Genomic DNA, 13220 nt, shown 5'->3' on the forward strand with positions numbered 1-13220 from the left:
GCCAAATGGTCAGTTTCTTTTGCTACTGAGGGTTTTTTTCTTACCCAGGCTTGAATGCCAATTAAATTATTAATTTTTTTTCAATTTTTGACAAACTTGCTGTGAAAATGTATCCACATGAAAAAACATATGGTAATTGCTGGATGTCAATTCAGTTTTAAGAATATACGCAGATACCTCTAAGTAGTTTCACCTTAAGTTTTGTCAGGTGGTTACCAAAGATAAAAATCTTATTGCGATAAAACTGCCATTACTATCATGGCGTTATCCTGAATTATTGTCGGTTATGATTTCAATTTGACAATTTTCACAAATAGTGATATTAAAGTCATGAAACAGAGATTTCATGAGTGATTTTGGATTAATCTAAACAAAATGTGGAGTATTTTATGAATATATATGCCAGCATTCTTATACCATTAGCAGTCAGCAAAAACAAAATCCAGTGGAGATCATACTTGAAACTTTCCTGCACTCATTTCATGTGAAGTTATAATTTAAACACACATGAATAGCGTGAATAGTGAATAGTACAAATCTATTCAGTGGATTGTCAAGTTTAATGTGCAATAAAAGCCCCATACTTCCTTTGTGATGTATGCCAATGCTATAGCCACACATCGATTCTGAATGCACCTCACTATATTGTATATAATTTTTTCTTTATTACAGTTTCCATGGAAATACTTAGAGTATTTTGTGGATTTAAGAAAAGAAGCACGTGCGTAATACCTCATCTTTCTCCCAAGATCAGACCGTGAATATGTGTGCATATTTGTAATATATGCAAATGAATCTGATGTTGGCACACGCTTTAAATCAACGAGGAATTCTAAATTGGGTGCCTGTTCCAACATTAGAGATTAAAGGAGAGATTTTTTTTTGTAGTCGTGTTCAATTTGCATCTTTAAAAGCATTAATTTATCATTTGACCAAGTGTCATTATTTTCCATCACGTCTTCTATATTCAGAGCTCCATCACTCACATCTCAGCATGTGTTAATTACATGATCACTGCTTGTCAACCCAGCACACGGCTAAGTTACGGATGACGTGGCTGCCCTACAAAGAAAAGGTAGATGGGCAATTAGGAGAGGGCATTTCTGTAAATAAGCTATGCGTGGTGAATATAGAATAATAATAACAACTTCACGTGCTTTCGCCAAGAAAACAATCTATGAATCAGCCATGATTTGTACAAAATGATTTTCTCAAGAGTGTAATAAATCATGATGAAGTGCAGAGGTGCCATGAAATATCTGACACTTAACTGACAGATCTGAATTGAAAATATATTGACTGCTGCTGTCTGATATCCGCTATGTCAGTATGTGTATAGGTGTCTAGGAGGTTATATGAACATTGATTTGTTGGCTGTTTGTGTGTGCTGATGTTCACCGCTTGGCCTCAATATTGCCAAGAGCAATACCCCCCAACAACTCAGATATTTGCTGAAGGCTGTCTGTGGTGCTATTAAACCAGTATATAACTACTGTAATGGGAAACAATTGGCGTACTGGCCAATGTAATGATAGCACTAGTTTAATGAACCAAATAACTGGATGGGACCCATGACACACTAACATTTACTAATATGATTATTTTGCAAATTAAAATTCATTTAAAACTGTTATCTGCCCCACGCTGGGTATTTTAGTAAACTCTCACATGACTGAGACAATGCTTGAACGATTAGGGGGAGAAAAATACCTAAAAAACAAAAACAACATCCAACTAACCCAACAGCAAAAGCACAAGTGTAGCACTACTAACCAGAAAGGATTTATTGTGACTGGGAGGCAGAGAGGCAGACCTTGAGCCCTGACTTTCCCTTCAGGTCTCCTGCACTCACTTCTCCTGGGAGATAGCCCAGGAGCAGGTCGCCAGATTAAAGCGTGTTAAGGTAAACAATGCATCCGAGCCTCATCTTAAGACACGACGGAGATCAGCCACAGTTTCAGACTCGTCGCGCACACAGAGCTATGTAAACCCTACACTCTAGGTACCAGGTAAGCCTGCGCCAGCAGCCAGGCAGCTAAACCAGCCAGGCGTGCGGATGGGGCGGTGCAGTGAGACAAGATATTTCTCCTCTATTTTAGGCAGCTTCCTAACAAGCGCGCTCAGACAGGGCTGTAGGGGAGCTGGGTAGCTGCTGAGCCTGGCACCGCACAAAGCCCAGAACAGAGCAGCCAGCGGGGCTAACAACCATCAGCAGCCCAACCAGCTGCTGCTGAGTGCCCCAGTCCAGGCACCAAGACTCCAGGGACAACAGCGATCAATAAAACCCACAGCCCTGGAAGATATGCGGGAAGAAATGTGTTGAGGCAAAACAGGCTCATTTAAAGCTAAACTGTCCTATCAGTGGGGTTAGAGGAGCATGCTGAATATCTCTCCAGAGAGCAGGGAAGGAGGGGATGTTACATTCACTCTAAGAGGCTTTTGGATGGTCTGCAATTTGGAAGGTCAGAGTAATTGGCCAAATGAGGGTTAGTTCTGAACCGAGAGCATGTCTATGTGTGTGTGTGTGAGTCTAAGTGTGTTCGCATCCTGTCTGTATCCTAGCGGAAGAGAAAGAAAAGCCGAGAAGAAAAAAAGTGAAGAAGAATTGAAGAAGGTGCAAACATCTGTTCAGTCACATGGGTGATTTGACAGCCAGAATGATAAGTCTCACTCCGTGGTGCCAAAACATGATGGGGTTTTGAATATTTTAACATGAATTGGCCTTTTATTCTGGAGATTTGAATGTTTCACCTGGAATTCTTTTCATTATTCATATGTTTTTCGGAAAAAAAAGAATACTTGGTCTTCGGTACCAAATAGATCTGCTGACATTATATAGTATAGCTTGTCTTGGTGCAGCTGCAGTTATCTGCTCTGACTTATTACAGTATGAACTTTGCATGCTTTACCAATTCTTAAACTAAAATTATGGTTTAATATCGTCCTGCGTATCTGCTATAAATGTGGCCTGATGGCTTGTGCTTCTTTGCACGTACCACCTCCTTGATATAGAGCCAGGAAAATGAGGACTCATGTAAAAACAATGAATATTGAGGCAAGTTTTATGTTTCTCCAGCTTTCCAAACAAACATTATTTTTCCATGAATTGTCTTGAGCGCTTATCTTCAAGTCAGGCCCAAAGTAAACACAGCAAGTAGCCTCCCTGTAATAGCCAGTGCAGCTAACTGCATAAAGATATAATTTCAGATCAGTGTGCCAGCTGAACTAATCGCCCCGCATATTAATCTGTTTACATGTGTGAGGCTGACTTCCCCCGCGGTTACGCTATTATCCTGTGGGTGGATCACAAGCCATTTCGCTGATGGTCAGCCATATTTATTCGAACTGGCGTAAAGAAATAAGGAGCTAAATCAAAGTAAAAAAGGAGACAAGGAGAAGGAGGAAGAAACGAGAGGGCAGCAGGACGACCCCCAAAAGTCAGCTGTGCTTATGAGACTGCTGTTTCTTCCTCTGAACAGCCAACAGAGGAAGAGCATTTTTGCTGCAAACAGAGAACTGTTGATGCCAGATTTGAAAATATTTGTCTCAGAGGAAAAAGAACAGGGCAAAGGCCCGCTGGGTCAAATGGTCAGCTCTCTGCGTGGTAAGGAAAACAACTGAGACAATGACAATGCGCTGCTGTGAAAGGGAGAATTGCACAACACAATAACTATGGTGCTACCTGAGTATTAATATTAAAGTAACAATAATAATAGCATTCTAAACAATTTAAAAGACACATAGAGGACATTTAAAGCACATTTACTGCAAAAGTACAAAGAAGAGTACACATACAATTAAAAGGCAGCATTAGAGGGTAGTCCTGTGCGCAAATAGACAGTAAACAAATTGAAGCCTGCGTTAAGTAGCGATACAAAATGCAAAGTGCGATATGCCCCGTGGCCCTTGTGCAAACAAGTAACACAAGGGCCACGGGGCATGTTGGCAGAGGTCTAACAGTATACAGTATATCTCTATGAGTGTATTTGTGTGCCTGTGTCCGTGTTGTAGTGAGTGTGTAGGGAGCTGTGGAGGGTGGGGTGGGGTAGGGGTGTGTGTCAGACCATTCTCAACAGTTTGACAGCTTTGGGAATGGAAGAGGCTGTTTTTCAAACCTTGTGGTGCGTGCATGTATTGCCTTACCAGAAGGGAGTAGTTTGAAGAGGTGCTGGACAGGGTGCATCGGGTCACAGATGATGTTTACAACATGTAAAAATGCTATGGTCCAGCAATAAAAACTACCACTGGGTTATAGATTTCCCCTGCACCCACCGGGATTTGATATAAAAGCAGCAGATTAAAGAAAAAGCTACAGTCAGATTACTCGCCGCAGGTAAAGGATGAATGGATGGGGCATCTTTGAGTTTGTTTCAGTTGATGTACAGAGCAATTAGCCGCAAGTGGAGTCTCTATAGTCTGGATTTAGTCAATAAAGACCAAACAGTGTGAATCTTGCAGTTTTCTTACAATTCAGAAACTTTGCCGCGACTCCTCGAGCAAAAACACATGGTAAATGACAGCGATCCCGATGTATTTAGCCATAATGGCTTCTTTGTGTGCTTACTTACAGACTGAGATGCAACTGTTTGAAGTGATTCGTCCATAAATCACGTTTAATTGGACAGCCATAATAGAGGTTTGTACTGCTTCCCCCAATATACATTTGAGTTCTCATTTTCATGAATTACCACTGAAGAGATTGCGAGTGCAAAGTCAGCACAACCATTAAACCCACAAGTGCCACATTTATGGGAAATCCATGATGCTGAAATGAAACTGAACAGTGCTTCAGATCTTTAGATCTTTCGAGTCTTATGATTCACAAAACAGGTATTTGGCCTCACAGATCTCAAATATATGTTCACATATTGAGATCTGTCTTTAAGAGTTTTCTGATATGTATGAAAGAAAAACTTATCTTTAGAGAAATATAGACTCAAAGCTGATCAATCCACATATATCCACACCATTTCTACAGAGGTAGCTGAAGATTTTTCAACTAAATTTGCATCTAATCATCAGTTTTCCTGCAGAAGTTTGAATCCAATTTCAAAAATCTAGGATTGCATTTGTGGCAGATTTAAAGAGAAATATCTAAGTCACTTGTAATTGAAGATGATTATGCCATTAGAAGAACTCTTAGATGCTTGATTTATGCCATTCTCCTGCAGGCACGCTTAAGACTACTTGATTCTTTGGTAAACCAAAGTGGTCTTTAACCTTCTGCTTTTGGTATTAGTAGGTTCATCATAATCCAGATGGGTGGTTTGGTGTGCATGTTGCAGCTTTTTTAAACAGGCCTTAATACTGCAAGTAAAGGAGCCAGGCCCTAAGGCAAAAATGCACTCAAGCAGTGAAGGTAAATAACTCCAGTGAAAAATGCTGACGGTGTGTTCTGTGGCTCATCCACTCCTCGGTTTCTCTACAAAAAAGAGAGAAAGATGTTTGCTTGTTTCAGATGACAGACAAGAACGTCAATACACTTTCATGATCAGCGACAACACGAGCCAGAGCCTTTCTTTGTGCCGCATCAACACTTTAAACAGCAGCAGTCGTGGATGTGGCTAATCTAGCTGCAGATCTGCTGGGATGCAATCATCTGTGTTCTACGTAACAGCGTTTTACTTCCGGCGTTGCGTCTCGAAGGCAGTGCTGTGCACCTTCACACTTCACAGGAGCTCAGTCATTTCACACAGATCAAAGTTAAGTAGCTCACATTGCACAAAAATGCACAATTTGGAAAGTTGAACTAAGTTTCCAGTTTGTGTTCATTTCTTTCTTTTTTCCCCCTAAATGAATGACTTTAACTGTTTGAGCTGAGGATGAATGGTTTGTGGGAGGTAAGGGATGAAAAAATTAGACTCCTTCTATATTCCTATTATATTCCCTTTCAGAATATTAACCACATTTTTGTGTTTGCCAAGTCAGTACAATGCCTTTTAGCCACCATCCACCCTTCACAGAATCAAACAGATACATTTAGCAGCTTCACAATGCTGCTTTAAGAAGAAAATTACTTCCTCTGTGGCACTCAACAGTTACACTAGACCCTAAGAGTAGAATCATCTAATATGGACATAACTCTTTGGAATACTGGGCTTGAACTATACAGTTATATTAAATTCACCTTCATAAAGCCAGCATAGAGGCAGACCTCTCAGCAGCACCATGTAAAAGTTTGAGGACATAAATGCATAAAAGAAAGTTATCCGAATGTCTGCATAACTGAAATAGGAAGCAGGAAAAACGGGGCTGTTTTGTAAGCTGGGTGAGCTAACTTTAGTTTTAACGCAGATACTTTTCAGTGTCTGTGCAGGAAAGTTGAGCGCCTTACTGGAACAAAGCCAAAGGAGTCAAGCGTCCCATGTGTTGCGAATATAATAAGAGGACACATATGGCTCACTTTGGATGAAATCTGTATATCTGCGAGTGTGCGAAGAGACTCTGAGCGTGTGCATGAGAAGAGCGCATGCGAGATCTGGCACTCGTGGCAGACCACAGACCTCGCGCTGTCATCCTCTGTTGAGGAGGCGCGACTGAGGTGACATTCACGTCCCCGGTAATTATCAGGACTATGATGTGGGAACATTAATGATGTATGAGGGCCCAGCGAGGGGTGAGAGCCGCGGCTTCACAGGGTCTCATTACTAAGAGATACCACCAGCGAGAGAGACTGCACTGCCACACCCAGCCTAGACTCTGCTGAGCATTCTCCAACACTTCACTCGCAGTTTTGCTCTGTTTTGTAAGTGCTGCTGTCACACAATAAATTAGCCTCAAAACGACGACACCGACTTGTTTATATGAACACAGCTCACTGGGTCCTTCCGCGGGGGCACGGGAGCCAGGCAAAAATCTTGAATTAACAATGTCAGATTTAGAGAACTCAGTCAGAATGTCAAATCGAGAACTTTGATCCTCGCAGACCTCAATTTTGCCCTCTTGTAACTAGAATGGACAAGATGTCTGATTATCTCTAATTAAAAATGATTAAGCACCTACTTACTGCAGTCAATGACCATTGACTTAGGGGAATGCTGATGTGGTGAGTGTGGTCCTCTTTTTGGGTTAATTCCAGCAAGCCTTCAAATTTCTCATTTTAAATCAGAGAAGGTGCTCATTGACCAGATTTAAATCATTAAAGTCATCCACTTCTCTCCTGTAGGGGGATTATAGATCTCTGGGCTCCCCGTGCTGTCCGCTTCATGCATGCTGAGCAGAGGGAATGGGGAATGGAGCCAGTGAATGTGAAAAACGAATAAAGGGTTCAAATAGAAAATAAAGACAGAGGGAATAAAGTCGATTACATCTCTGGATTGTCAAACATTTGATCACGAGCCAAAATGGGAGATCAACACAGAAGGAGGAAGAGTCAACATCTCTGTGCATCGCAGAGTTAAACACAGGATAAAAGGTGATAACGTTTTTTTTGAGGGGGTGGGTGGGGGGGGTTGTGAAAGTTCCACTGTGGTGGTTTTCTTCTTCTTCTTGTTTTTTTTTACCTCTTTCCTTTTTCTGAGTTGTAGTACAGGTTCTTGGAGAGATGTCAGCCGACTAGCTGTCACAATCCGGAGGGCACGTGCATGACTTTGTGTCTAATCAGGTGTGGTATCCATGGAAACTGAGGTAGCGGAATGTCATGTACTGCATCTCGTCTCGCAGTGCTCTTGGCAAACACTGATGCTGCGGGATTCGTGGCCCACATAGAGCACGTTAGCTATGTTCAGCACAACACAGCCGTCACAAACACGCCACCAAACCCAGCTTCTCATAATGGAGGCTCCTAACCTGCTTTAGACATCATTATATTAGGATCCCCTAGGCTGTATTCCAGCTACAGAAAAATGAAAAAGAAAAAATCAAATTCCTCATGACTGAATGAAAACAACACAGAGCACCAATAATAGACATGTTTATACAGGGGAGTAGTCTAATATTTCTCAGTACCTCAGCCAACATAGTTGGATAACTTCTATTATAGTATTTCAACATATTACTGGGAGATTTACCATGTTCATCATCTTTAGCATGTTAGCAATATAGCATTTGTTAATTGGCACAAAGCTGAATGGGAAATGCTGGGACTTTTTTCCTCCTGAAAGTTTGTGCCATTGTGTGAAAATTGAGAAAGGAGCTGGAAAACTCATAATAAAACCATGTTTGGAGGGTAACCCTCTAGAGACCATGGCCCTGTACTACCAAGGGAGCTCAACATACCCAGGGTTTCTTTCTTTTATCTGGATTCACTCAACCTAACAGGATAAAGCATAAGTTATGGTTCCAGAAATGTGTCCATCTACATACCGGTTTTTGTTTGGACAGTGAGTAGAAAAGGATTTTTACCCAACACAGCCGTGCTCCTGTGCAGTGCTTCAAAATTAGAATTGCACGTCACTTGACATGCATGATGTATACATCTGCTGAAAGCTGATTGGCTGACAATAGAGCTTGAATGGGGAAGGAAGCAACAGCAGAGGTCAGCGTACGTATGTTAGATCTTTGCTCTGGCTGGCTGATCGACCAACAACAGGCTAGAGGAGCCCGCAGACCGGTTTTTCCAGGACAACAGATGCTCTCTGCAGGTAGACGAGCCATCTCCCGGACTGCCAGCAGACTGCTAATGTGCTACCCCTGCTGAAACATAAATTCCACTTCCACTGGGAGGCTGGAGTCTATCCCAGCTGTCATAGGACGAGAGGTGGAATGCACCCTGGACAGGTCGCCAGACTATCGCAAGGCCAACACAGAGGGGCAGTCACTCTCACATTCACACCTATGGGCAATTTGGAATCACCAGCTAACTGAAGGCAAGTGTTAAAGGAAGCCAGAGAACCCACACAGAGATGGGGAGAAGTCGCAAACTCCACACAGAAAGGCCCATCGCCAGATAGTGGATTCAAACCCAGGACCTTCTTTCTGTGAGGCAATAGTGCTACCCAAAATATGAAGAGGTTAAACACACAACACAGACCGAAAGCAACATAGTTGCTGCAGGCAAAGCAAAGGTATGAGTGCCATGTGGACAATGAGGAAAAGTGCTATAAAAGGCTTTATGAATGTGTTTGTGCTTTAAACATTTAATCAGTAAGACTGGAAAAGAAAAGAGGTACAATATTAATAAGAGTTACTATATAATATTGGAAACCTATTGAGAAAGCCATCAAAAATGTTGAGTTTGTAGTTTAACAGACTTAGCATTAAGAGACAGGACAATCTGATGGATTTTAACTGTGTATTTTGTTAAATTAATATTGAAATGCGCATAAGATGGTTTTATTCTTTCAGCTACAGCCCTGATGTTGTTTAACAGTTTGAGGATGGGCTTCGTTTTTGACATAAAATCCACAAATACAAACAGATGCCTTGTTTTAGGATCATATATTAGTGCTTACATAACAATAAAATAGTTGTACATTTTTTTAGAGCCATGAAGAAAAGAAAAAAAAGAAAGAAGCCTGGATATAAGATTCATATCTATCACTGATGCTCATCAGGGACTTTTGTTTCATTTGCCTCAGAAACCAGATATCGGAGTGATGTGTCTCAAGTGTTCCAGTAGTAAAATTGGAAAAGCAACGGAAAGCAGGATTTGTTTTGCTCCTTAGCATGGTAGAGCCATTCATGCATCACCATCAAAACAGTACAATGCTTGTTTTCGTTGGCTTAAAACACTGTGGCAGCCCGGTGATAGATAGAGCCAGGTCAGACCTCTGTGTATGGTTCATTGAGCAAATCACAAATACACAACACTAGAAGTACAGACTGCCAGTTTTACAGTTTTACTAATCTTTACGTGCACTGCCGCCATGTTGGATTTTCAAGTTGGGGTTGGCTTTGACTTTCAAAGTGAAGGCCTTTAAACACCAGACACATAAAGTTCATGCAAATATTTCCTGCGTTAAAAATATTCTTATCACCCATTCTTAATGCAGCTATTCACACCGACCACGTAGTTTCACTGGACACATTTGGAGCATTTTGCAGATTTTTCAGATGCGAATAAACAGATCTGACCACTGAGACCACTGCACTTAGCAACAAGTGTGTTCATAGCTCAAAATACACACCAGTGCTGTATATACAAATCCTAAAATAATACAGTGTTACCTCAGACACGGAGCGAAACGCTCTAGGTCAATCATCTCTCTTAAATTATTTCTGTCTCCTGAGATGTGATCTTAACTCTGCCAACTAGAGCTCAACCGAAAGAACCCAGACAGAAACCAGAGAACCCAGAATCTCTGTTTCTTTCTTTTCTTGTGTAAAAACATCAGGACCAGCTCATCATTGCTTGATGTTGATTTGATGACCCCTTTTTTTCCACAGTGCATTTTTTGAGGATTATTTTTTCTGAAATAATGTCGATATAATTTTTTGTTGTTACACAGCAAATTCAGATCTGGAAAAATCTGAATTTCATGTTTCTCTTTTGCAATGCCATCGATGGTCTTTAGAAATCTGACTTGAGGACATGTTCCAGTTTAAAATTCGGACTCATTTCAAATGGAAAGCTGCAATTAGAACAGGGGTGGGCAACTCGAGGGCAAGTGTCCTGCAGGTTTTAGATATTACCCTGAGTCAACACACCTGAATCTCATGATTCAGGTGTGTTGGTAATCACATTACCAAGCCTCTGGAGAACTTCAGGATGTGTTGAGGAGGTCATTTAGCCATTTGAATCAGCTGTGTTGGATCAAGGACACCTGCCCTCGAGGCCTGGAGTTGTCCTCCCCCGATTTAGAAGATTTTTATTGTTATTTTTATTTTATTTTTTTAAATGTGACCCTCTCACTATCCGTACTCAAAGATCTGACAGATCTTCCAGGAATGATGACATTATTTTTCAGACGATTCATTGGTTCATCTGTGGTGATTTTATACCTGTTGATATCTAATCTAGAGCCCTACCTATTTGCAGCACAAGTTACCATGGTGAGTTACCACCATGGTAACTGCCTTTGTGTTACAGAAAACCCAGGGTTTACCCTGAATTTACCTGGATGAGAAAAAATCCTGCTTCATACTACTGGCCTCAGGATATTGGTGTAAAAGTACCAGCATAATTAATCCAAAAGCTTCTGAAAGAACCCAAGAGCAGAACAGTGCGGCAGATTGAGGCGCAAGAGTTAAGAGTGTATTTTACTTCAGATGGTGGTAGCAGATTAGCTGAGATGGAGGCTGAAGTAGGCTGAAAGCAAGACTTGTGATGGACCGTGATCCTGAAACAGAGAGAACAAAGTCACTACAGGATCAGGTAAATTCACTACAGACTAGCGACTTTAGCTGGAGTTGTATGTGTGTTACCAGACTAGTAGATACAGCACACAGTGGAGGAGAGGCCGGGGCTGAAATGCTGCAGAGCCTGATTATGGATTACTTTCAGGTGTGCAGACTGATTGCAACGCAGGTGATGATTAAGTGCCACGCCCAGTCAGATACAAAAACAGACACCCACACACCCACAGGACGAAATGGGAATCGTAAGAGAAAGGAGACAGGGAAGAAAATACCACACAATCTCAACGATTTAGTAACACAAACACTATGACAAAAAAAAGCCAGGGTGATGAAGTGACCAGTTAACTGACTCAGAAAATAAGACCTCTAAACAATGACAACATCTTTTAGATACTTTGACAATTGCAAAGCCATTTCCACTGAAATGTTTGTGTCCACCGCTGTAGGTGTACAGTAGTGAATAAAAATTTGTCAGCAAGATTGTGAACACAGAGCTTTAATCAATCAGCCATGGAGGCGAGTTAAAAAAAAAAAAGGTTCTTTATATATTTGTGTTCGGATAACACGTAAGAGAACAAGGCCGTTGTCTAACACACTATATTACTACTTAGGTGAAATAGTTTGGATCTGAATGTTGTGAAAATGTCCACAACAAATTTACTCCCAGCAAGCTTCAATTGTTCCACTCCATAACCGAGTACAATTGCTTTCTGATTGTCCTCGTGTGCTCAAATGAGTCAAACTAAGGTGAAAACCACTGCAGGGTTTCATTCGTAAACAAACTAATTCACTCTAAACACAAAAAAACACTCCACAGTTCCTCCGGATACTGCTAACACATTACCATTTAGTAACACAAAGAGTGTGCATTGCTAACAGAGAAAATGGTTTTAACATTGTCAACAAGGTTATAATCATTTTAATCTCTGCCGACGCGTGTGACGATAAAAAACACCAGCCTCAACAGTAAAATCAGGGAAACAAAGGCCCATGAAAGACTAACGAGGATTGAGGGCTATTCTGTACTAGTTTTCATCACACTTGCTCCAGTTTCATCAGAAATGGATCTTAGCAAACATACAGAACACGTCTCCAAGTGACATTGCCCAAACGAGGAGGAAAAGATTCTGTAAAGTTAATTGAAATGCACTGCATGCTGGGAAGTACGCCAGCGAGCATAATTAAGATGTTCTCTCAACTTACAAGTTAAACTCACAGGAGTTCTGAAGCTGATTAGTGGCAAGATGAAACTGACAAAAGTATGAATACGAGGTTACTCGCTGATTAAGAATTAATCATTTCCATGATATTGTTTTTACATGTGATGTGTAGAGCAGCAACTCATGTTTTTTTAGATGGCATTAGAAATTGAAATTCAGTCATTACACTTACTAATGTTAGTGACACCTGACAACTTCAGAATTTAGGGCTTGTTTGCTACTTTACAAGGAGATAGGAGAAACATAACATGTAACTCCAAAGATGTCTCATTTACATAGTGTGTTGTCTTAACCATTATTCAGCTGCTTTGTATTGTACAGGATATGATACTCAAGACTGGTGCTGCTCCGTGCAGTCAGCAAGGCTAATTAGTTGTTTATAATGAGTAAATATCTTGAAACCTCAGACCAGCTGCTTAGTAACTGCAGCATCTTTTTTAGTGCTACTTCCCCTGTGTTACCTTTGCAAGAGTATATACTCAGCAACAATTACATACAATTAAAGTTGCAATGCAACACAGTCAAAAAAAAGAAAAAGAAAAAAAAAGTACATGCAGTCTTTAAACGCCAAGGTTTTACATATCAGGACAAAATAATAAAAAAATCATCTGGTCCTTAACAGATCTGTTTGTTTCATAAAAAATAAGTCAAAATGCAGTGAGAAAAACTAAGTACACCCTTACTGCATTTAGAGGAATTAAGTAAAGCAGACCAGTTTGCTGCTCTGGACCATTCAGGTATGTGTTAACACAATACCAGTGA

Source organism: Oreochromis aureus, linkage group 2 (genome assembly GCF_013358895.1).
Source record: "Oreochromis aureus strain Israel breed Guangdong linkage group 2, ZZ_aureus, whole genome shotgun sequence".
Classification (NCBI taxonomy): Eukaryota; Metazoa; Chordata; class Actinopteri; order Cichliformes; family Cichlidae; genus Oreochromis; species Oreochromis aureus.